The sequence below is a fragment of the Podarcis erhardii genome, assembly GCF_964252035.2.
Source record: "Podarcis erhardii genome assembly, chromosome: 7".
NCBI lineage: Eukaryota > Metazoa > Chordata > Lepidosauria > Squamata > Lacertidae > Podarcis > Podarcis erhardii.
In genome coordinates this window covers 23,314,868-23,339,533 of record NC_138511.1, presented here as the reverse complement: position 1 = coordinate 23,339,533, position 24,666 = coordinate 23,314,868, and the positions used below count along the sequence as shown (strand labels likewise).

General features: G+C 45.4%; 2 long non-coding RNA genes across 2 annotated transcripts; both read left to right on the top strand.

Moving 5' to 3' along the window:
* Positions 1-10,217: 10,217 nt before the first annotated feature.
* LOC309347641 lies at positions 10,218-12,583 on the top strand. The gene is made up of 2 exons (XR_014159001.1): positions 10,218-10,664; positions 12,493-12,583. It is a non-coding gene; the product is annotated as an uncharacterized lncRNA (long non-coding RNA).
* Positions 12,584-19,019: 6,436 nt separating this feature from the next.
* Positions 19,020-23,963, top strand: LOC309347050. The gene is made up of 3 exons (XR_014158793.1): positions 19,020-19,134; positions 20,751-20,862; positions 23,535-23,963. It is a non-coding gene; the product is annotated as an uncharacterized lncRNA (long non-coding RNA).
* Positions 23,964-24,666: the final 703 nt, after the last annotated feature.

Below are 24,666 nucleotides of genomic sequence, written 5' to 3'. Positions count from 1 at the left end.
CCTTCAGTTCAGTCAAGCCACTTCCCCCATGCCCAGCTCCACAAATACAGTCAAAGCTGGGTCAGAAAACATAAGATAGGCATCCGGCAGGCTGTTTATTCAGTAAACAGCTGCAGAGTGGTTTGCTCTCCATTCTTTCTAGTGACACGTTTTGGCAAGAAGCCGGGCCAGCAGTAAGCACCATGCTATTAAAACAGGAGAGCAAGGTAAATAAGGTGCCCCGAGGCAAAAAGGCCTCGAGTTCAGATGTGGAACAACGGAGACACAGATCTATGCTTTATAGAGACAAAACCATTTCAAGGGATGGATGAATCAGTTTGTTTCCTGTCAGTGTCAGTCATGTGCTTATTCATAGGTCTGTTTCACCCTGCTCCGCATTAATCTGTTGTTTTCCTCTCTCTCTCTCTCTCTCTAAAAGATCATGAAAATTCACATTTAAATACACATCTTTGAATTTACAAAATGTGCCTTTATCTAAAAAAAAAAAAAAAAACTTTCATAAACATATTTTGCTATAGTTTATGAACTACGGAATATGAACCAGAGACCTTCTATATACAAATCATCTGCTCTGCTGCTGTGCTCTGCAGATCTCCCATCTTCTCTTTTCCCCACCCTAGCTTAGCCAGGCACATATCTGGCAAACACAAACACAAAAATCAACATGGAAACGTTTAATAGGTCACAGCAAATGTGCCACCATTTTGCTATTCCCCCCCACTCCCCTTTAATTATCATCAGCACTAAATTTAAAAATAAATAAATAGCACGACGCCAGACTCCCAGAATGAGAAAATCCTAATCTACAAATCATTCCAGGAGGAAGTTAACTTAATGGGAAAAACTAGTGGGTGGCAGTGGGTGGATAAGGGGAACTTAGCTGAGTTGGTTACAGTGTGGTGCTGATAACGCCAAGGTTGCAGGTTTGACTCCTATATGGGACAGCTGCATATTCCTGCATTGCAGGAAGTTGGGTTAGATCAGGCAAACTCCGGTCCTCCAGATGTTTTGAGACTACAATTCCCATCATTCCTGACCACTGGTCCTGTTAGCTAGGGATGATCGGAATTGTAGTTTCAGAACATCTGGAGTGCCGGAGTTTGCCTATGCCTGGATTAGATGGTCCTCAAGGTCCCTTCCAACTCTATGTTTCTATGCTATTAGGGGCAGAACATGAGAAAGTGTCCTAGGAACCTAACCTGCATTCTGGGCTACGTGAACACAACACACTAAAAAAACCCACGTTACTTCCCCAAAAAGAATCCTGGGAACCATAGTTTTTTCAAAGGTACTGGGAACTGTAGCTCTGGGGGGGAGACTACAGTTTACAGGGGGGAAGCGGTCTGCTTTAAACGTATGCCTTAGTGTCACTTCGCCAAAGCAATATGTAAACAGTATTTATATCCTGCCCTTCCTCCAAGGAGCTTTGGGTGGCACACATGGCTCCTCTCTCCATTTCATCTGCACAACAGCCCTGCAAGATTGGGTACACTGAAAGAGAGCTGGTGCCAAAGTTGCCCAGCAAGTTTTGTGGCCAAATAGACACGAGGCCAGATGTCCCTGATCCATGCCGAATGGTCAGCAACCACACCATATTGGCGCCCATGTGCCATTTGATTTCCCTTTTGGCTGCATTCAGGGCCTCACCCTGCAAAATCACACCAGCTCGCCTGACCCTGCAGAACCACACCAGCATCGATTCTCCTGTTACCAGTTTTAAACAGGTTCCCGTCCCCTTAGCAAGTGCTGTCCAGACTTTCCTTCCTTTGGGCACCCTGAAGGCCAGCAACTTAGGACTCAAACAAGCAAGTCATCAGAAGATCTACTGATAAAAAGGTTGTGTCTTACCTAATCTCTCTCTCTAGCTTTTGGTTTAAAGGGTTGCCCTGAACTCAAATGCTTCAGAGGATTCCCCGGGAAAGCAACGGCACATCAGAGATCCTCTTTGAGGAGAAGGAAGCAAGCGCGTTTAAGAAGGGAAGGATCCACCCAAGTGGAACTCCTCGGTCTTCTCCAAGTTAGAGAACCCAAAGCGACGATGTTTTCAGCTCCTTGTCGTACTGCTTTTCGCGTTTCATTATGTTTCCAGATAAAGAGCAAAGGCCAGAGACAGAAGGTTCTGTTGCAACTATAAACGCTACCAAGCTGTTCCTGTAGGAGCTTGTTAGAGGTTGCCAAACTCGCTTTCGCTTCAAAGAGGGGAAGAAGTGCTAGCAGTACAAAAACCAAAAGACATCTAGGGAGAAATTGGTGGCGGGGTGGGGAGAGAGAGAAATGTACAGAGCACATACCTCAGTTTTCACTCTTTTTCACTGGGCAGAGAGTGCAGCTTCAATGTTTCTGTCTCCTGTGCATACACGGTGTCTCCCATGTAGAAATCTCAAAAGAGAGAAAGAAAGCAAAAGCTCCTCCCATGTATATTTTGCATAAGGAGGGCCCTGAGATTACAAAGCAACTTTTTATCATCCTTGTTCCAACAGCTCCAAGGTAACAAGTTCTGACGGGAGGAGGAGGAGGCCAAAGGCAACCAGAGGGAGTTTACCGGCCTTAGGTGGACTTCATTCTGCCTCTCACTCTCTCTTGTTTTCAAACAAACGGGAACTTGTTCTTCAGGTTGGGAGCTGAAAGAAAACTGTTTGTGGCTATATTCTAGCGCGGTGCTGCCTTGTGCACCGGCGGGCTGGGGATGATAAAAGGCATATTCTGTTAACTCGCAGTCTCCCACGTGGGCGGTCAGGTTAACCATTAGCACACAGACGGGATGGGCTTGGAGTTTTGGACTTCCTCATCCCGCTGCCAGGGGTAGTCGCTCCTTCGCCAGGTCTGTTGTAGCAACAGCGAAGAGAAGGAAAGAAACAAAACAGGTTTTCATATCTGCAGTAGTTCAACACAAACATCTGGCATCGAAAGCTTATTCTGCATCCTTATTATACATTTATTATTTTAAGGGGTGTGTGCGGTGCTGCAGCATAATGCTCTGCATGTCGAAAAGCCCGGGTTAAATCTCCCAGTGTCTCTGTTTAAAAGGATCTCAGGTTCTGCCAAGACTTTGGAGATACTTTGCCAGTAGTAGTAGACGAGATTGAGCAAGACATAGGCAGTACTGCATGCAAATCATGTATTTAACTGTATACAAAGTGAATACGTGCAGCTTTATTATATCTGTATAAAAACCATGTGTTCAGTTCATGGGGTAGAGCCAAAGTTTAGTGGTAGAGCATCTGCTTTGCATGCAGAAGGTCCCACATTCGGTCCCCTGTATTTCCAGGTAGGGATGGGAATGTTCCCTGCCTGAAACACTGGAGACCTACTGCCAGTCAGTGTAAAGGTAAAGGTAAAGGTACCCCTGACCATTAGGTCCAGTCGTGACCGACTCTTGGGTTGCGGCGCTCATCTCACTTTTTTGGCCGAGAGAGCCAGTGTACAGCTTCTGGGTCATGGGGCCAGCATGACTAAGCTGCTTCTGGTGAACCAGAGCAGTGCACAGAAACACCATTTACCTCCCCACTGGAGTGGTACCTATTTATCTACTTGCAATTTGACGTGCTTCGAACTGCTAGGTTGGCAGGAGCAGGGACCGAGCAACGGGAGCTCATCCCGTTGCGGGGATTCGAACCGCCGACCTCCTTCTGATCGGCAAGTCCTAGGCTCTGTGGTTTAACCCACAGCGCCACCTGCATCCCTTGCCAGTCAGTGTAGACAGTACTAAACTAGATGGCCCAGTGGGTCTAAGGCAGGTTCTAACATTCCTACAGGGCCACCAGTGTCTCAGAGCTTCATTCAGATGGTCTCTGTCGTTGTGGTTCAGGCAGGGAACATATTCATATTGATTTTCAATTACCTCTTTTAAATTTTATATTCTGTTTCACTGTGTTACCATTTTAATTTCATGGCATTCAAACTGTAATATGACAAAGCGCATAAGAAATAAAAGGATATATTTAAAATAGATGAATAAATGAGTAAATTAAGTTAATTCGGAATATGCAGAAAATATAAAAAAACCAAAGTTAAGGAACCGCAGAAAGAGGGGGAAGGAAGTCGAGTTTTGAAATGTTAAAATGATTGTAGAATTATTGAAATGTATAAAACTGAAAGCCATAAATAAAATTATTAATAATAATAGTAATAGTAATAGAAAGGATTTTGAAGGTTGGCTGTGTTTCAGTTTGTGTACCGTTTTGCAACGTGCAGATTTGGCAGGTTCATCATGTGCACTAAATTGAATTTTCCTAGTTCTTACAGACACACTGCTCTCAAATAAAACTAAGGCCCAGTTTCCGCTTGGGCAGGTGGATACATGACTCGCATTCCAGGTACATTCTTTTGCCCATGAGTGCCCATTGTCAATAGCCAGGTAACACAAACAGCTAGGCTGCATACATACCATACATTTAAAGCATGTGACTTCCCCCAAAGAATCCTGGGAACCATAGTTTACCATTCACTGAAGTATCATTCCCAGCACCCTTAAACTACAGTTCCCAAAAATATTTGTATGGAATGTACACTATTCTAGAAAGAGTGAATCCACTGGCAGAACAGTAAAGCATAGCTTCCAACATTGGCTATCTCCATGGTAGGGCATTATCTCACGACATATATCGACATATATCTCTGGTTCGCCAGAAGCGGCTTAGTCATGCTGGCCACATGACCCGGAAGCTGTACGCCAGCTCCCTCAGCCAATAAAGCGAGATGAGCGCTGTAACCCCAGAGTCAGTCACGACTGGACCTAATGGTCAGGGGTCCTGTTACCTTTACCTTACTGAAACATGACCACTATGTCCATTTCAGTTTCTCTGTCTTTCATTTTCCACCCCAATGTTAAGTTCAGTTCTCCACATTTCCACAACAGTTTGCGTTACACACACACACACACACACACACACACACACACGATAATTCAACGGCAAACTAGTGTGAATTTTTCCAAACGTACACAGTTCTGTATGCAACTCTCTCTAACATACGCGTTTTTGCAAAACGGTTTCCCAGACATTATATAATATTTTATATGTCTTTTTTCCCCCACCAGATAGATACATTTTCATGTACTGTACGCCTTACCCTACTGTGTACATTTTTGTCCGCAGTAGTTGGCTGGAGAAACTGCAATGCAAAATTCGAAGAAGTGTAAACTTCAAAGGATGGCTGTGTTTTGGCTCGCTTATTGTTTCAGAAAGCCACAATTTTGAATGCAAACTGGATTGGATTTCTCTCCCCCACCCTGCCATTCCTAGTCACTTGTGGCACATGACAAACTGGCCACCCAAAAAATAATGTGCTATGGACTGTCCACAGTGGCAGGGACTGCCAAGGTACAGCAGGTTGTTTTTTACTTTTGGGATTTTCTGCAGAAAGGTGAAATTTGGACAAAATGTAGAAAAAGCACAAGATGCCATTTTGATGATGGCAACATCATGTGGCCAGTACAAAATGGACAAAACATTAGAGCTTAATCAGCACCAAGTCCATAATAAGCTGCTGTGTGCAAGCGCGTTCCCCACTCCACAAATGTCTTAATTCATTGCCTGGTAAGGAGGACTACAAGAGAGCCCCAGTTCCTGGTGTTGCAACAAGCAAATTGCTCATCAATCAGGTTCCCTCTCGCTGCTACAGAGCCCAGAAACCTCTTTGCAAATTATAGCTCTGCCCTCACCTAGCATCAGGCTGAGCATCCCATAGACAGAGCTGTAAATCATCCCGCCTCCAAGTCAGAGCACTGGAGTTGCTTAACAGCTTGGAAGTGGCAGCCTGGGAAAGTATACGCAGAAGGTGTCCAATTAAAAAGAGAAATTGCTTGCAACCAAATATATTGCAAGAACACCAGAGAGTTATGGCCCCGCTTCCCCTGCCAACTAAAGGAAGGAATTTCCTAAAATCGGAATCCATTTTCAAACGAACCTCTAAGAAGTCATAATTGTGTTACATAGGAGGCTGTCTTCTGCTGATGAGGCCCATTGGTCCATCTAGCTCAGTATTGTCTGCACTGACTGGCAGCAGCTCTCTGCAGCTTCAGGCAGGGTCCTCTCCCAACCCTATCAGGAAATGCTGGGGATTGAACCCGGGGCCTTCTGCATGCAAGGCAAATGATCTGCCACTGAGCTACCACCCTTTCCTTTCCCCCCGGTTTTTCTTCGAGCGCTCACTCTTTCCCTCTGCCCTACTTCCCCTGCTGCTCACATTATAACTAAAATATCAATAGGCAAGAATCAAAAGGGAGAAATGCAAAATACTTGGGGAGGGGATCTAAAGGATGCAGGATTTGCATCAGCACTCAGCATCCTATGGAGGCTGCCTTGGCCCAAAAGCCCAGCAGGACTGACGTCTGCCTTTCTTCTCTTTTTAAAACAGTAAATCTCATTGGCCCCTGCTATCTTAAGTTTTGACAGCGCCCTGAAAGACAGCTCAACTTAGATCCCATCTGCACCTTGCATGTGAAACAGCATCATGCCACTTTAAGTACTCATGGCTTCCCACCCCCCAAGGAATCCTGGGAACTGTAGTTTGTTATGGGTGCTGAGAGTTCTTAGGAGACCCTTATTCCCCTCAGTGAGAGGGAATTCCTATAGTGGTTTTTAAAAATCCATCCATCTTCCCACGATACTTTGAAAACTGTAGCTCTGTGAAGAGAATATGAGTTTCCTGACAAGTCGCAGCACTCCTTAAGGAACTACTACAGTTTGCACGAGTCTTTGAGGGAAGCCATGGCTGTTTAGAGTGGCGGGGCACTGATTTAAATCCATAATGTGGATGGGGCCTTACAAGACACAGTCGGGCGGGGGGTCTGCTGCCTGGAGGTCTTGACATCAGTATAAACCAGACATCCCCAGATTTGCAAATCTGTCTCCGGACAAATTCTGTCCCTGGAATGTCCCCAGATTTGCAAATCTGTTCCCGGGAAACGTGGCAGCAGCAGCCTCAGCAGCCCAGAGCCAGCCTGGTAGTGCAGTTGGCTCTGGCTGGCTTCAGGAGCTGCTCACTGCTCGCTGCTGCCACCACTGCCAAAGGGGAACCATGGACGTCTGACAGTACAGATCTCCTTCCCCCTTCCCCCTTTGTTTTGACTGATCGGGGGAGGCTCGGGGGTCACAGGCAGGTGGTCGTTGCCCAGGAAGGGCACAAGGCACACGGTTTCTGTGCCAGGCACGGTGCAAAGCCCTTCTTTCGCACCCTGTGAAATATAAATGTGCAGAGTTTTTTTAAAAAACTGGGCAATGGCCACCCGCCCACAACTCCCGAGCCTCCCCCGATCAGTCAAAACAAAGGCGGAAAGGGGCAGGAGATCGGGGGAAGCTTGGGAGTCACGGGCACGCAGCACACTGTTGCCCAGTTTTTTAAAAACTCTTCACATTTATTTTTCACAGGGTGTGAAAGAAGGGCTTTGCACCTTTATACAATATGCATGTGTGCTTGGGCCCAGGGTCTTTTGCCTCACCATCCCCACTACTGACTCCCTGTTGCTACTCAGCTTCAAAAAAAGAAGAAGAAGAAGTGTCCCCAGATTCATTGGAAAAAAACTGGTAACCATAGTATAAACACCCATCAACCCAGTGTCCCCAAACGGGGAGGCAGTCCTGCTTAAAGCATGCACCAGATCTCTCCCACCCACCCGCCAACCCTCAGTCTTGAAAGGAATGCAGATGCCTCAGCCTCATTCCAGAGACGTGTCAACAACGCTGATTATAAAATCCCCTGAGAAGAGTGAGGTGTGAGAGTCATTGACTGAAACAGAACTTTTGCCCTGGAAGCGGGTGGTGAATGCTTTAGCTCCAGATACTTAAGATACTTAAAGGATATCCCTTCGTTCCTGGGGAGTTTTAAACCCCAGAGCTGCAGAGATTGACCAAAACTGTGCCATGTCCCCAGGGTGTCCGTGTTTTTTAGGAACTACAATGGTACCTTGGGTTAAGAACTTAATTCATTCTGGAGGTCCGTTCTTAACCTGAAACTGTTCTTAACTTGAGGTACCACTTTAGCCTCCTGCTACTGCCGCATAATTTCTGTTCTCATCCTGAAGCAAAGGTACTATTTCTGGGTTAGCGGAGTCTGTAACCTGAAGCGTCTGTAACCCGAGGTACCACTGTGCTGGCATAAAACAGGTGTGCTGGCATTAAGACGAGCCAGCTGGATTAAACCAATGCCCCATCTAGTTCAGCATCCTTTTCTCACAGTGGCCGGCCAGGTGCATGTCAGAAGTCTGCAAGGAGGACTTCTGACAGCACTTTCCCCCTCTGTGGTTTCCAGCAACTGGGATTCAGAAGCCTGCAAGCGGGGCATGAGTGCAAGAGCCCTCTGCCCACCTGCAATTCCTGTTAACTAGGATTCAGAGGCATAACGCCTCTGACAGTGGAGGTAAAGCATAGAGGTGATGTCCACTGCCTTCAAGGCTTCTACATTTGGACATAAGCCTTACTTGTGCAGGAATTTACACGTTCAGCCACCAATTCCACCTGCCACGGTTGACATTAAGTAAATAGGATAGAATCATAAAGTGAATTTGAGATCAATGTGTGCACCAGCAGAACAGCAGCACCCTGGGGCTGAGCGAAAAATGGGCACTTGAGATTTTCCACCCTATTTGTAGGTAGCAAAATTGGAAAATGGAGAAGGGTGCATTCCACTGAATATATATACCCAGGGTACAAAATCTGTTCAAAAAAGAAATTTTGTTTCTCAATAATGAATGAAAATATTGTCTGTTTGTTAACTGCCAAGCCGATTCCTTTCAACAATATTAACTATATTGGTTTGGACTCAGAATTGTGTCCAGTACCCAACACTATTTGCCAGACAAAAAAAAAACTTACATACATAGGCAGCTACAAGCTTCTCTTCTTGCTATCTCCAATTGATAGCCAAAGCTAATAGGAAGTTGCCTTATACAGGCTAATAGGAAGTTGCCCTTGGTCCATCTAGCTCAGTATTGCCCACACTGACTGGCAACAACTCACCCAGATTTCAGGCAGAGCTCACTCTTCCAGCCATACCTAGAGATGCTGGGGACTGAACCTGAGACTTTCTGCATGCACATACTTTCCAAATTTTCTCTGATGAAAATAGGGACATCCTATTCCATGATGATGATGATGATGATGATGATGATGATGATGATAATACCCCACACATCTGATTGGGCTGCTTCAGCCATTCTGGGTGGCTTCCAACATTTATTAAAACATAATAAAACATAATACAGTGGTACCTCGCAAGACGAATGCCTCGTAAGACGAAAAACCCGCAAGACGAAAGAGTTTTTTGTTTTTTGAGTTGCTTCGCAAGACGAATTTCCCTATGGGCTTGCTTTGCAAGACGAAAACAGATGACACCAAACTGGGAGGGGTGGCTAACACCCCAGAGGACAGGATCACACTTCAAAATGACCTTGACAGATTAGAGAACTGGGCCAAAACAAACAAGATGAATTTTAATAGGGAGAAATGTAAAGTATTGCACTTGGGCAAAAAAAATGAGAGGCACAAATACAAGATGGGTGACACCTGGCTTGAGAGCAGTACATGTGAAAAGGATCTAGGAGTCTTGGTTGACCACAAACTTGACATGAGCCAACAGTGTGACGCTGCAGCTAAAAAAGCCAATGCAATTCTGGGCTGCATCAATAGGAGTATTGCATCTAGATCAAGGGAAGTAATAGTGCCACTGTATTCTGCTCTGGTCAGACCTCACCTGGAGTACTGTGTCCAGTTCTGGGCACCACAGTTCAAGAAGGACACTGAAAAACTGGAACGTGTCCAGAGGAGGGCAACCAAAATGGTCAAAGGCCTGGAAACGATGCCTTATGAAGAATGGCTAAGGGAGCTGGGCATGTTTAGCCTGGAGAAGAGGGTGATATGATAGCCATGTTCAAATATATAAAAGGATGTCACATAGAGGAGGGAGAAAGGTTGTTTTCTGCTGCTCCAGAGAAGCGGACACGGAGCAATGGTTCCAAACTACAAGAAAAAAGATTCCACCTAAACATTAGGAAGAACTTCCTGACAGTAAGAGCTGTTCGACAGTGGAATTTGCTGCCAAGGAGTGTGGTGGAGTCTCCTTCTTTGGAGGTCTTTAAGCAGAGGCTTGACAACCATATGTCAGGAGTGCTCTGATGGTGTTTCCTGCTTGGCAGGGGGTTGGACTCGATGGCCCTTGTGGTCTCTTCCAACTCTATGATTCTATGATTCTATGATTCTATGAAAACGTCTTGCGTTTGTTTCCTTTTTCGTAAAACCGTTAATACCCAGGGTGCATTGCTTGAAGAGGTGCAGTTGCGACTTGACTTCGAGGAGCAACTCATAGCACGCGGTGTGGTAGCCTTTTTTGAGGTTTTTGAAGACTTTGGTGCTTTTTGAAGCTTTTCCAAAACTTCTTTTGCAGCCGTTTGGTAAGTTAAACTTTTAAAACTTTTGGGGGGTTTTTTGGATTTGGGGTTGGGGTGTTTGGAATTCAAGGACTTGGTGTTGGGGAGGGGTTTGCAAGAATCTGGAAGCTTGTGTGTTTTTTTTCTGCATTTTTATGATTTTTTGTGACCATTGGGCCACTCTGCTGGTTTTTTTAAAAAAAAAATCTGGGTTTGAATTTCTGTGTGGTGGGTGGCTGGGGGAACAGTTGGGGAGGGGTTTGCAAGAATCTGGAAGCTTGTGTGTTTTCTAGGAGGTTTGGTGCTTTTGAATTTTTTGGATGTGAAGCACTGATTTTTTTGGGGGGGGGGTTGCGAAGGTAGGAGCTGTGCTGCCATGGGACCCAAGAAGACTGCTGCTGCAGAGGCCGGCGAGAGGAAGAAGGAGAAGGTGACGCTGGAAATGAAGAAGGAGATCATCCGGAAGCACGATGGTGGAATGCGTGTGACAGACCTCGCCAGGGAGTATGGGAGGAATCCATCGACCATCGGGACCATCCTGAAGATGAGGGAGAAGATCCTTGCAACTGATGCAGCCAAGGGAGTCACCAGGATCGTGAAGAACCGCCCAGCTGTTCTGGAGGAGGTGGAGAAGTTGCTGCTCATCTGGTTAGAAGAGAAGCAGCGTGCAGGGGACACAGTGACTGAGGCCGTCATTTGTGAGAAGGCCAAGGCCTTGCACGCAGACCTCGTCCGGGAACAGCCAGGAACCTCAGGCGAGCCAGAAGTCTTCAAGGCAAGCAGAGGTTGGTTTGACCGGTTCAACACAAGATCTGGAATCCACAGCGTGGTCAGGCATGGAGAGGCTGCCAGTTCTGATGTTCCTGCGGCTGAAGACTTTGCAGCGGAGTTCCTGGAGGTTGTGAAGACGGAGGGCTACGTTCCACAGCAGGTCTTCAACTGCGACGAGACCGGGCTGTTTTGGAAGAGGATGCCCAAAAGGACTTTCATCACTCAGGAGGAGGCCAAGTTGCCTGGCCACAAGCCCATGAAGGACCGTCTGACCCTGCTCTTCTGTGCCAATGCAAGCGGTGACCTGAAGATCAAGCCCCTGCTGGTGTATCACTCGGAGAACCCACGGGCCTTCAAGAAACACAAGGTCGACAAGGAGCAGCTGAGTGTCATGTGGCGATCCAACAGTAAGGCTTGGGTCACACGTGTGCTGTTTGTGGACTGGGTCAATCTTGCTTTTGGCCCTGCTGTCAAACAGTACCTGCTGGACAACGACCTGCCACTGAAGGCTTTGCTTCTGATGGACAATGCTCCTGCTCATCCTAAAGGCCTTGAGGAGGACTTGTTGGAGGAGTTCAGCTTCATCAACATCATGTTCCTGCCACCTAACACCATGCCACTGCTCCAGCCGATGGATCAGCAGCTCATCGCCAATTTCAAAAAACTCTACACCAAGGAGCTTTTCAGGCGATGCTTTGAGGTGACTGATTGCACCAACATCACCCTGCGGGAATTCTGGAAGGACCACTTCAACATCGTCACCTGCTTGAAGATGATCACCACGGCCTGGACCGGGATCAGCCAGAGAAATTTGAATTGCGCTTGGCGCAGCCTGTGGCCGGACTGTATGGCACCAAGTGACTCTGATGCACCAGAGTCAACAGTGGTGCAGGACATTGTTTCCTTGGGGAGGACCATGGGCCTGGAGGTCACAGAGGAGGATGTCAGCGAGCTGGTGGAGGAGCACGACCACGAGCTGACCACCCAGGAGCTGGTCGAACTGCAGGCGGAGGCTGCGCAGGAGCAGGCCTCACTGGAAGAGGAGGAAGCAACTGAGGAACGGCTGTCCTCCAAAGAACTGAGGGACATTTGCCTGAAGTGGAAAGATGTGCAGGCTTTTGCACAGCGGCATCACCCTGACAAGGACCTGACACATGACCTTGCGAACACTTTTGATACGAGGGTCATGTCGTCTTTCAGGGAGGTGCTGAAAAGGCGGATGAAGCAGCAGACCATGGACAGGTTCTTCAGCAAGAAGCAAAGAGTGGAAGAGGAACCTTCTTCGAGTTGTCCCCCAGAGTCTTAGAAAATGTACTGTACACTTTGTTGATTTTTAAATGTTTTTCTGTCATGTTTAGAAACTTAATTTATTGTTCCTTCAATTTTTGAAATGCTCTTTACAGTATGTGTGACTTTAAAGAGCAGTCAATAAACTCTTTTTGTACCAAATTTGGCTTTGTTTGGACTTTTTTTGACCATAGGAACGCATTAATTGATTTTCAATGCATTCCTATGGGATTTCGTGCTTCGCAAGACGAAAAATTCACTAGACGAAAAAACTCGCGGAACGAATTAATTTTGTCTTGCAAGGCACCACTGTAAAACATTAAACATCAACAAAATTTCCCTATACACAGCTGCCTTCAGATGTCTTCTAAAAGTTGTATAGTTATTTACCTCCTTAGCTCATGGGTGGCAGCACACAGAAACACTGTTTACCTTCCCGCCGGAGCAATACCTATTTATCTACTTGCACTTTGACGTGCTTTCGAACTGCTAGGTTGGCAGGAGCAGGGACCGAGCAATGGGAGCTCACCCCGTCACGGGGATTCGAACCGCCAACCTTCTGATCGGCAAGTCCTAGATTTAACCCACAGCACCACCCGCGTCCCAAAAATAGAGTAGGGATGTCCTAAGAAAAAGCAGGACATTCCGGGATCAAAACAGAAAACAGGACAGCTTCTGTAAATCTGGAAAACAGGGACACTTGGAGGGGCTGAATGCAGAGGAGATGTTCTAAAAATAAGATACGAGTCCCCCATTATTCTAAATGAAGAGGTTTTTTTAACAGGAACAAAAGAAGCTGCCTTATAATGAGTCAAGACCATTTAACTCAATACTGTCTACATTGACTGGCTGTGGATTTCAACAGATTTTGAGAGAATACACATTGCTTGCTGCTATCTTCTCCTTAATCCATTTGCTGAATAGCAAAGTTTAAACCTAAAGGAATCAGCATTCCAAAGTCACAGGCCCAAAGCAGGGAAAGGATAAGGGAAACATCCTTCTTGGAGCATAAAGCTACAATCTCAGCTGACACCACAGCTTGAAAGAAGCAGCTTAGCTTCTCTGGTTCATTCAATAACTGTAAAATGGGGCCATCATGGTATTACTCACTTGCTGTTGCGAGAATCACCAAGCCTGCAGCTGATTAACACCCTCAGTCCTATATCTGTTAATCCAGAAGTAAGGCCGAGATCGCCACTTACTAAAAATAAGTATGCATTGATAAAGAACATTTCAGAGGTGAAGAGTCAGACAGCTAAAAGATTCTGAACAGGACTGTGCTTCGAATTGATGAGCATAATCATGCTCCAGAACAGCAAAAGGCAAAAACCTTAATCCTGGCAGCTGTTCTTTCCTGTGAGAGGTTGGGAGTCTTCCTCCAAGGTCTCAGTTTGAACACCATTCTAGGCAACTGTTGTCAATTCTATTATGATTAGGCAGGTGTTTATTGGCTAACAAGCTACACCTGTTTGGTGTTCCTTCTGCTTCACAGAGTCCTACTTTTTATTATAGAGGAATTTATTTCTCAGCTCTCTAGGGTAAGAGCCATAGCTCGGTGATAGAGCTATCTTGCAAGCAGAAGGTCCCAGGCTCAATTCCCAGCCAGTGGCGTCGCAACAGGGGAGCGGTTTGCCCCGGGTGCCATGTCTGGGGGGGGGGTGACAAGAAGGCACCCCACGGGGGCTCACCCCGCCACAGCTGCATGTGGAGGATCCTCTGTTTGTGGCTGCAGCTGTGAGCAGAGGATCCCAGCGCCGGCGGCAAACCACTATGTAAAGCACATGTGCAGCAGCACCAACAATCCCGGCACCGTCTATATGGCGCTGGAGCGGTGGCGCCGGCAAACCGCTATGTACAGCACATGTGCGGCGTTGCTACGTACAGCACATGCACTGTACGTAGTGACACCGCACATGCGCCCTACGTAGCGACACCCCGCCCCGGGTGTCACGACGCCTTCGTTCGCCCCTGTTCCCAGCATCTCCAGGTAGGTTTAAGGAGATACTCCTGCCTGAAATACTGGAGAGCCACTGCCAGTCAGTGTAGACAATACTGAGCCAGATGGACCAGCGTAGTCTGACTCAACATAAGGCAGCTTCCTATGTTCCAATGTATATGCAGCTTACAGTTTAAATCATAATTATTGTTATTATACAACTCAAGCAAAGTACAGTGAAAATATGCCAAACAGAACAACACAAAGTTCAGATAAAACATTCATCTGCCCAGAAAGACAACAGCCTTACAGAATTAATACTTAAACATATTCCTGTGTGTGTGTGTGTGTGTGTGTGTGTGTGTGTGTGTGTGTAGTCCCTCCTGTCTTTTTTGTTGGCTTTTTTTCTTTGTGTGTTCCGGAACATGCTTTATTGGCACAATAAAAGTGCGTCAGTGGTGTATTTATACTGGACGGTGCAAACTTTATGGAGATCACAGAATTGTAAAGTTGTAAGGGACCCCAGGGGTCACCTAATCCAACCCTCTGCAATGCAGGAATCTCAACACGCAGTCCCCCATCCAATTTGAAACCATACCAGACCCTGCTCAGCTTTGCAAATCATAGAACTGTAGAATTTGAAGGGACCACGAGCGTCACCTAGTCCAACTCCCTGCAATGCAAGAATCCTTTGCCCAACGTGGGGATCAAACCCACACTCTTGGGATTAAGAGTCTCGTGCTCTATTAGCCATCCAGGAGTGTTCTAGCACTTTTAATATTTGCCCCGTTATTCTTACCCGGTGTTATTACATTGGGAGGGGCACTCTTTCATCAAATGGAGGTGTGCTCTTGCAGGATAGCAGGACAGAAAAACCTTGCAATGTTTGTGTTATGAAAAGCTACAGGATAGGACATGCATTGATTGGAAACAAAGCAGTATGTGTGCCCTAAAACTTTAGCAGGTGCAAACAGGATTGAAAGTGGGGTGCCCTTATACCATCAAGAGCACAAAATGACTGTGGGTTGTACCCAATCCTAGTCCAATTTAGAGTAGACTAACTGAAGTTAAGACCTAGCTTTAAGAAGAGGTGAGCTAGGATCAAATTTGTGAAAAGAAGACAAACAATAATTTTTGAAAATCTATTTATAATCCAGTGTTTATAATCACTATTTGCATGAGCTAAAGCAGCTACCAAGATGATTAGCATAACAACCCAGACAGCTGTAAAAATAAAAGCACATCGTAGGTTTTTTGTCATTGGGTCACAGGCTAACCATCAGAACAACCTTGGGGGAAGAGGAATGAAAATCCAGTTGGTTAAGGCTGCAACCATAAGCAAACTTCCTTAGTCATTGAGATTATCGGGATTTACTTCAGAGTAAATATGCTTAGGGCTTGTACTGGAAGTCTCACATCAAAGGACTAGATTATAAACATTTCTTTGCAACTCAAAGTGTTATGGGGTTAGAAGAGAAGATGACGGACAACTAATTATTGTGAGAGATCGTCTAAAAGGTAATTAGTTCATTGTACAATATTGGACAAAGCTCACACAAATATGCCTGCTACACATTTTCACAAAAGGCTGATACCCACGGTGCATGTCATCCAAAATATGCAATGCTAGGGGTCCTCATTAGAATTATCTGCTCTCCTCAGTGAGTACAAACTTTAAAATAATAGCTTACTACAAGATAGAAAGGATTCTGTCTTACTCTTGGAGAAAGAAATGGTTCACAAACGCAAGGGCTTACATGGTGCAAGTCTACCACCTAGTGGTGTTCTTTTTCTTTGGAGAAGACACTTAAATAATAATAATAATAATAATCTTAATGGCAATGAGAAGAACCAAATAACTTATCCCCACAGATACAGAACTTCAATTGAGCTACAGAATGTAAGGTGTCTCAGGGGGAATCCAGCTGCTTGCAGAATCCAAAATAAGGGCCAAGCTTAAAGACTGTTTCCTCTTTATTCTGGTGGCATGATAGAGAAAAGCAACCTGGTAAAATGAGCATGCTGGATAAAGCCAATGGCCCCGTTAGTCTGGCATTCTGTTCACACAGAGGCCACACAGACGCCTCTGGGAAGCCTGTAAGCAGGCCCAAGTACAAGAGCAATCACTCCTCCTGCAATTCCCACAACTGCTACAGTGGTACCTCGGGTTACAAACACCTCAGGTTACAAACACTTCAGGTTACAGACTCCGCTAACCTGGAAGTAGTACCTCAGGTTAAGAACTTTACCTCAGGATGAGAACATAAATCTCACGGGAGGCCCCATTAACTAAAGTGGTACCTCAGGTTAAGAATGGTTTCGGGTTAAGAATAGGCCTCCGGAACAAATTAAGTTCGTAACCCGAGGTACCACTGTATTCAGAAAGATAGTGCCTCTGAACCATGCAACCAAAGTACAGCCCTTGTGTGATTAGTAGCCATTGATAGCCTTATCTGCCATGAATATGTCAAATCATATTTTATAATCGTCCAAGTTGGTAGCCATCACGGCCTTTTCTAAGAGCAAATTCCATAGTTTAACCTGCTTCCCGAAAAGGGGAATGTGCTTCAAATGTACTTTAAAAGTATGGTGTGTGCACAGTAGCATTATAAACTCTGGCCACTGCCTTTTGTCTCACCTTTTTTCCACAGGTGCCCCTTTTTATCATCACAAAGTGCAATGTGGGCTGACGGAGATAAATAATAAAAACAGTATATGCACAAAGTGCTTCATAAGCATTATCTCAGTCACCCAAAAAATAATCCTGTGAGGTAGGTCTACATTATCCTATACTGTAGGAAAGTGCTGCTGTTTCTGACAGGTAGTGGTCTGCCTAGTAAGTTTATAATTGGTTTTTGTTTTGTTTGTAACACACACACACACACACACACACACACACACAATCTGCCCAACTAAGACAAAAAGATTATTGTCCCCATAAAATACACAGAATATTGTATTTATATTTAATATAGGAAAGATTCTAGACACCCTAGTTTAGTCTTCTTCGTAGTTTGTAAAGCCCAACTGAGGCCTTCTGGGCTGTTGCTCCACAGCTGCAGTTGCTATGACAACTGATCCATCACTTGAGCCTGTTGATTTCCCTGGCACTGTCTGCTGTCTGTGGGACCCAGCTAAGTCCCTCCAGGGGAATTGGGGCTGGGGGAGCTTAAGACCCACACCACCCTTAATTCTACACCTGTACTGTGGGAGTCTGCCCCCCAAAGAGCTTCAAAACAAGGAGCTAATGGGAAGCACCTCAGAAATTTACCTGACTCTCGGAACATTCTTTTCATTGAATTGTGCCACCTCTTATGAGAGCCTGCATAGGAAGCGATCATTCATTAATAAGAATAAGAATAACAAAAACAACATTGTGCTCGTCTAGGACAGGCATAGGACCTCCAGATGTTGTGGGACTACACTTCCCTTCATCCCTGACCACTGGTCCTGTTAGCTAGGGATCATGGGAGTTGTAGTCCTGAAACATCTGGAGGGCCGAGTTTGCTTACGCCTGGTCTAGGAGATCGATCTGGTCTCACCTTTTGCCAGGGAAGGAGCTGCTGCAAGGAGCTTGCTTCTCTCCATCCCCGCCAGGACAGAAAGGGGCTCCAGTCAGCGCTTGCTCTGGGACTGCAGGGCTGAAGCAAAGCATGTTCAGTCCCCCTCCATTGGCCAGGGATGAAAGGCTGTTGGGTCAGTTGCTGCAGCGCTGTCTAAAGACAGCTATGGGCGAGAGATCAGCTTGGCCCCAGCAAGACATGGGTATCTCAAACCTTCCTTTGGGCATTGTTAAAAGTTGTTCTTCCCCCACATCCCTTCTGCCTTTTGAACTTCTTACTCCAAAAATCCCTTCAAACTGGGTGCCTTGACCTTTTCCTTTTGGCTTTCAAACCTGAGGACAGGACTTGTCTCACCTTTTCTGTCTGCAAAGCAGGATTAAAAAAAAGGGAACAGAAATATCAAACTGTACATTTCAAAGAATATATACCGTCCTTGTAGTGTGTGGAATTAAATTGGCTCCTTGCTGTTCTGCTATGGCTCAAAGGAACACTATGTTTTCCTATGGGAAAATGAGCAGGTGGCCGTGCCAAATCTATTTCCTGAGGAGCAAGACCCGAGTACTGATCAACAGGAAATAATCCTAGATACAGGAGAGCAGGGTAGGCTCTGTTGAAACAAGTCTGCTTCCTTAGGAAGCTACAGTAGTCTGTTCACATGCAAAACAGTGTTTAAGTTAAAACAGAAGCTTTTGATCTCGCAACTGTGTTCCAATTCAGGCAAATGGGAAGTGATATTCTCAATCTGGTTGTACAACCAAGAACAGATAAACATCGAGTACAAAATTACTGTGGAAGGAGTACTGTGTGGCTGTTACGTTTATTGATCTGCTTATGACATTTACATCCTATTATTCCTCCAAGGAGTTCAAGGTGACATACCTATTTCTTCTCCCCATTTTATCCTCACAACAAGGCAGGTTAGGCAGAGAGTGAATGACCGGCTCAAGGTTGAGGCCCCGGGGATTTGAACCCAGGTCTCCCAGGTCCTAGTCCAACACTCTGACCAGTATGCCACGCTGACTCTCCTAGAACCTCGGCATGGTGGCCATGTATTCGATGTCACCAATGGCCATTGCCTAGCAACTGAATGCGCGGCTGTTTAAGCTGAGGTTCTTGAGGTTCTTGCATCCTCAACGAGTAGAGATGTGAAGAGATCTACTGTGGTGGTCTTTGCTGATTTTGTTGACAATATGGCATCTGAAAAACTCCTGACCGTAAGCGAATGTTGACATTTCTAGTGGTCCTAGCTCTAGGATGTAGAATACTGGTATCACAAAGTTTGGCAAACAGCTATCCAAGGTCAAAGAAAGGCAAGTTTTTGGCAGAGAAAAGTGAAGGTTCTCTAGGATGTTAGCATTATATATAGTAGTGGACAATAGGAACCAGCTCCTAGGGGTGAGGTCCCTTTGCCCCCCCCAATAAATATTTGATTGGGGGTCACTCCCCCCCCCCAAAAAAGTTGATGGGCATTGCCATTCAAATGCTGTGTGCATCTAGTGATTTATTGTGTGGGGCGGGGCTTACCTCCCCCCCCCCCATTTTTTTTTATTCAACTTGGCACCCCTGTAGTAGGTTGGATATTATGTTAAACAGGTAAAATTTTATGCTATGTGCATACCATACTGTGTTTAAAGAAACATTGTGTGTGAATCCTATAGTACTGTTCAGGGGAGAGTTAATTTATATTTATACATGATTAACGTTAATTTTGTAATATAGTTTGACATGGAAGGGGGGGAAACAAGATACGTATATATATTTTCAGCCACTACTGACACAGTTTAGGGGTAGGAGATGCTTTATGGAGCTGGTCTTTCAGCAGAGCTGATGGAGGAGCCCTGCTTTCCCCCTCTCCCACTGAATGAGTCTAATGGAATGGCTGCTCGCAGGTGGCAGTTGAAGGAGAGGAGACCTAATGGAACTCTATGCATGTAGTTAGGAGAAAATATGCCCCCCAACTGGCAGGTGGATTCTTGGTGCCAGTCATAAAGATCCTAACTGTGGAGTAGAGGTTTGGGTGAATGGATGCTGGGATTGACAGTAGATTCTTTTTCTGGCAAAGATTGTGTGAGAAACCATTCTCAGATGATATGGAGGGCAGAGAAATCCATATTATTTTCATTTTAATGTATGCCTACCCCCAACTGCACTTCCCAGATCAACACACAAACAGAATGTTGCTTTGAGATTTACCTTTCCCCCATTTTGCTAAGAGGTTCCTCGCCCCCTAAATGCACATATTAGCAAAAAAGCATGCATATAAAATGCATAAACTGGTGAAATTAAAATTCAGAAATGCACCAGAGAAGGCTGCTTTCAAAAAAGATGACATTTAGACAAACTTGAACACAAAATTTCTATATTAGGAGAAATGCACACTAAAAATGTGGGAGGATTTTCATTAGCACTTAAAAAGAGAAATTCCCAAATTAGTACAGCCAAAGGGGACACTAAATTTTCTTCAAAAGAAGCACAGTGTGTTCATATGGGGGGGGGTGCAGGTGGCATTGCAAGTTATTTCCAAAGGAGCAAGACTCAGGTATTGATCATTATTTGATCAAGACAAATAATCCTAGATTATAGATGCTTCACATGCACAGTGCAGAAGGGAGCTTTGATGCCTTCAGGGATTTCTCTAGTTCCAAGGAGCTCTAGCTAAGGGGATCAGCATTTTGGGTATCAAAAGCCAGCCAGCCCAGGCCCACCCAGAGGACGGTCTACCAGCATCGGCTTGACTGCAGGATTCAGATCCTTGTCAGGGTAGAGGCCAGTGAGGAGTAGCTACCCAGGGCATCCTGACCCTATCTAATCCTTAACCTTTCCATTGCAGGGATGCTGAAATGGATTGTGTGGGGCCGAATGCTGATTATAATGGCTCAGTGCATACTGAATCCAACCAGTGGACCAACTCCACCCCTATTCATCAATACATATTTGCAAGGGTAAGTTAGTACTGTATATCAATAGGTTTCAGGGTGCCATGCAGCCAGTGATAACTCCACCAGAGCTATATCACTGGAAAGCAAACTATCCAAATAAATGTGAAATAGGATTTTTTTCAGTTCCACTTGTGGATCTGTCTGTAGATACAATTAGACTCTGTTTATGGCACTCCCTTCCCCAAGAGTTCTGCTTGGCTCCCTCCTTGATTTCTTTTAGATCAGGTGTGGGAGATCAGCTCCAACTCCCATCATCCCTGGCCCCTGGACATGCTTGCTTAGGGTTGTGAAAGCTGTAGTTCAGCAATATCTGGAGGGCCAAAGATCCCCCCCCCTCACCTGTTTTCAATGAATAGTAAAACCTTTCTGCTTCCAAGCAGTTTAGTCATGCTGGCCACATGACCCGGAAATCTGTATGCGGACAATCGCCAGCTCCCTTGGCCTGAAAGCGGAGATGAGCTCCATACCCCAAAGTCGAATTAAACTAGACTTAACCATCCAGGGGTCCTTTACCTGTGCTGGGAGTGAGGGAAATAGCTGTGGTGGGTTGGGAATCTGTGGGGCTTGCTCAGAAAGTCTCTCCATGAGTGGGGAGGCCAGGAAGAAGAAGAAGAAGAAGAAGAAGAAGAAGAAGAAGAAGAAGAAGAAGAGGAGGAGGAGTTGTTGTTGTTGTTGTTGTTGATTGGATCTGATATCCCGCTTTATCACTACCCAAAGGAGTCTCAAAGCAGCTAACATTCTCCTTTCCCTTCCTCCCACACAGCAAACACTCTGTGAGGTGAGTGGGGCTGAGATACTTCAAAGAAGTGTGACTAGCCCAAGGTCACCCAGCAGCTGCATGTGAAGGAGCGGAGACGCAAACCTGGTTCACCAGATTATGAGTCTACCGCTCTTAACCACTACATCACACAGGCTCTCCCCCACCCCACCCCCGTGTCAGGAGTTTCCCAATCTCAGCTTCCCTCTGGATCCCAGATCATTTTCTGCCTCATGGCAACTGGCAAAGGTTTTGGAGCGTTCCCACATTAGTACACTAGCCATTATTAAGTTCATTTTAAAAACGCAACAGAGCAGAAGCTGAGAAGGCAGGGACAGCCCTCTTTCCTCTTGGCTAGGCAGCAAGGGATGAAATTGGTCTCATTTTCTCCAGCTGCAAATACATAGGTGCGCAGAGAGTCAAGAGTATTCACCAGTCGCATTCACCTCTCTGTAACTTGGCAGCAAATGGAAAAGTTCATGATGAAGCCAGGCAGGTGAAAGGGTGGCTGAAGCAAAACCCTTCTGGCCCAGAGAATAAAATGGCTCTTTCAGTGCAATAACTGACCATCCCTGAACCCATGGATCCAACAGCTGCTCTTGTTTTTCCATCCACTGCAACTAGGAGGAAATCTGGAGGAAGGTCTTGAGATCAGCGGACCACCAAAAGCTCCTGCATCTGCTGGCTGAAGAAATGCAAAACAGCTTCTTGACAAAAGTCTGCCAGCCACAGTTGTAAGGATGAATAACCTGCTTTCTAGCTTCCTTCTCCCCTAAATGTTGGGGATGGGTTACTTACATTGGGACCTTTGCATGTGGGGGGCAGAGAGGGTTAAATATTTCTTCTTCCTGATTCTTGGGACACAGAAAGTTGCCTCCTACCAAGTCAGAGGCAGTGTTGTCTGCATTAACTAGCAGGGGCTCTCCAGGGTTTCAGGCAGGGCTCTTGCCCAACCCTACGCTGAACTGCCAAGGATTGAACCTGGGACCATGACATACATGGCAGGTGCTCTACCACTGAGCCATGGCCCCTTCCCCTCTGCAATGGGAGATTAAGAGAAGTGAATGCTTCTAGTTTCATATTTTGTTCATAGTGACATCTGAGATGCTACCTAAAAAGACGTGTTTTGTACACCAGCTTTTTAGCCCAGACACCTTCATGAAGGGATTATCTGCCATGTTGAGGTAAGTGGAAGAACAAGGTGATGGAATGGCAAACAGAGCTCAGCACATGAAATGGGAATGTGCCTATTTAACTAGATCCATTTCAGGGCTCTTGGAATTGGACACTGGGTGTGGATCCCTCCCATGGTAGCATGCATCAATGCTGCCTTTGACCAATGAAGAGTTTGCTGGGGTACCAGAAATAGCTGCAGCTATCTACATTGTAGTGAGGGGTCCCGACTCTAGAGGAAATGTGTAGAGCAAGGAGCCCCATGTTTCGTTTCTGCTGTCTTCCCATTAACAGCTGAGAGTCCCCCCAGGCTAAATTATTGGCCTCAACTGCCACATTTATAGCATCATTGGCTTCGCTCAAGAGACTGTGAAGCAAAGTAAGATCTCTGCCCAAAAAAACATATTTTGGTTGCTGTTACAAGATAGCAGATGATGATGTATTTATTAAATCTCTGAGGGTGGAGGGGCTATTGAGATTTTCTACCTAAGGCCACCCAGTAATGGTGTTTTGTGGGTGGCTCAAGGGAGTATTTCCCCCCAAACTCTCCCCATTTAAAAACATCCTCCAGAAACAGACACCCACACACCCCAATTTAGATGGCAACCCCAATGGGGGACACCACCCTCCCGGATGGTGGTTTTGAACACCCGGTTCTTAGTCATGCTGTGAGTCCTGAACAAAGAAATCTGGTGGGCTGCTTGGATTTTACGTTACTGAAGTAGCCCCTTTCGCCTCATTGCAGATCATCTGCGTTATCTGCAAACCAGCAAGGTCAATGCCAAAGGATTGGGAACGACAACCATCGTCTGTGGAGGACGGCAACTCCCTCAAACCACAAAATTGTCCCCTGACAACTATCAACAACTCCAGCTGTTGTCTGGATCCCATCAATGGACTATGTACTTAAGGGTCTCTAGTGCACAGGCCGGGACCACTTCACCTGGGGTTCCATTCCCAGCCCTGCTTTTGTCAGCAGCAGATTCATGAGTGCACCCTGCCACATTACATCACATGTCACCCCTTTTCAGCCCTGCCCCATTCACATTTCACCTCCATTATGCCCTCTTCCTGGTCCAGAAGGACCCCCGTGTCAGCAGTCTCACATCAACTGGACTCTTTGGGCACTGCCTCTTTGTGAGAGTTTTCCAGGACACTGATTGTATTCATTCATTCATTCATTCATTTCATTCTCTTGTTGACCATTTTCATCATTATTTCAGGGTTCTAGCTTTTTGCCAAATCTTTTTTTTAAAAAAAAAAATATATATTTTTATTAAGTACAAATTAGGAAACATACATATTTACAACAAAAGAAAATACAAAAGAAAAAGAAAATACATATAACCAAGGAGAAAAAATTAGAGAATATTTTGTCTCTTTTCATATTTACAGTTATTTATACCTCTATAAAATGCTATTCACAATAAAGGAGTGAAATGAAAGATATCAGAAAAAAGAAAAAAAAGAACAAAGAAAAAAAGTAAAAGATCATAGGTGAAAATTTTTAGTAGATAAGTACTCACAATACATAGCCGTTTGCCAAATCTTTTTTATTGATTTTCAATTTTTTACAAATTGCTCACGAATTAAAACCCATTTTACATTTTCCCAAAGTAAAACCCTCACTTGCACTCTTAAATTTCCATAGTCACAGGGGGGAGGGGAGATTCTGAACCCCTACTTAATACAGTAAACATATGTTTAAATCCTTGCAATCATAGACGTTAACAAAAATGATAACAAAGAAGAGAGATCTATCCCCCCCCCCAATATTTTCCAATCATGCCTTTGCTCTGGTGTGATTCCCCTTCATCACATATACAGCACAACAGGACAATGACTAATCCCCCTCATCAGTATGATTGGCCTGACTC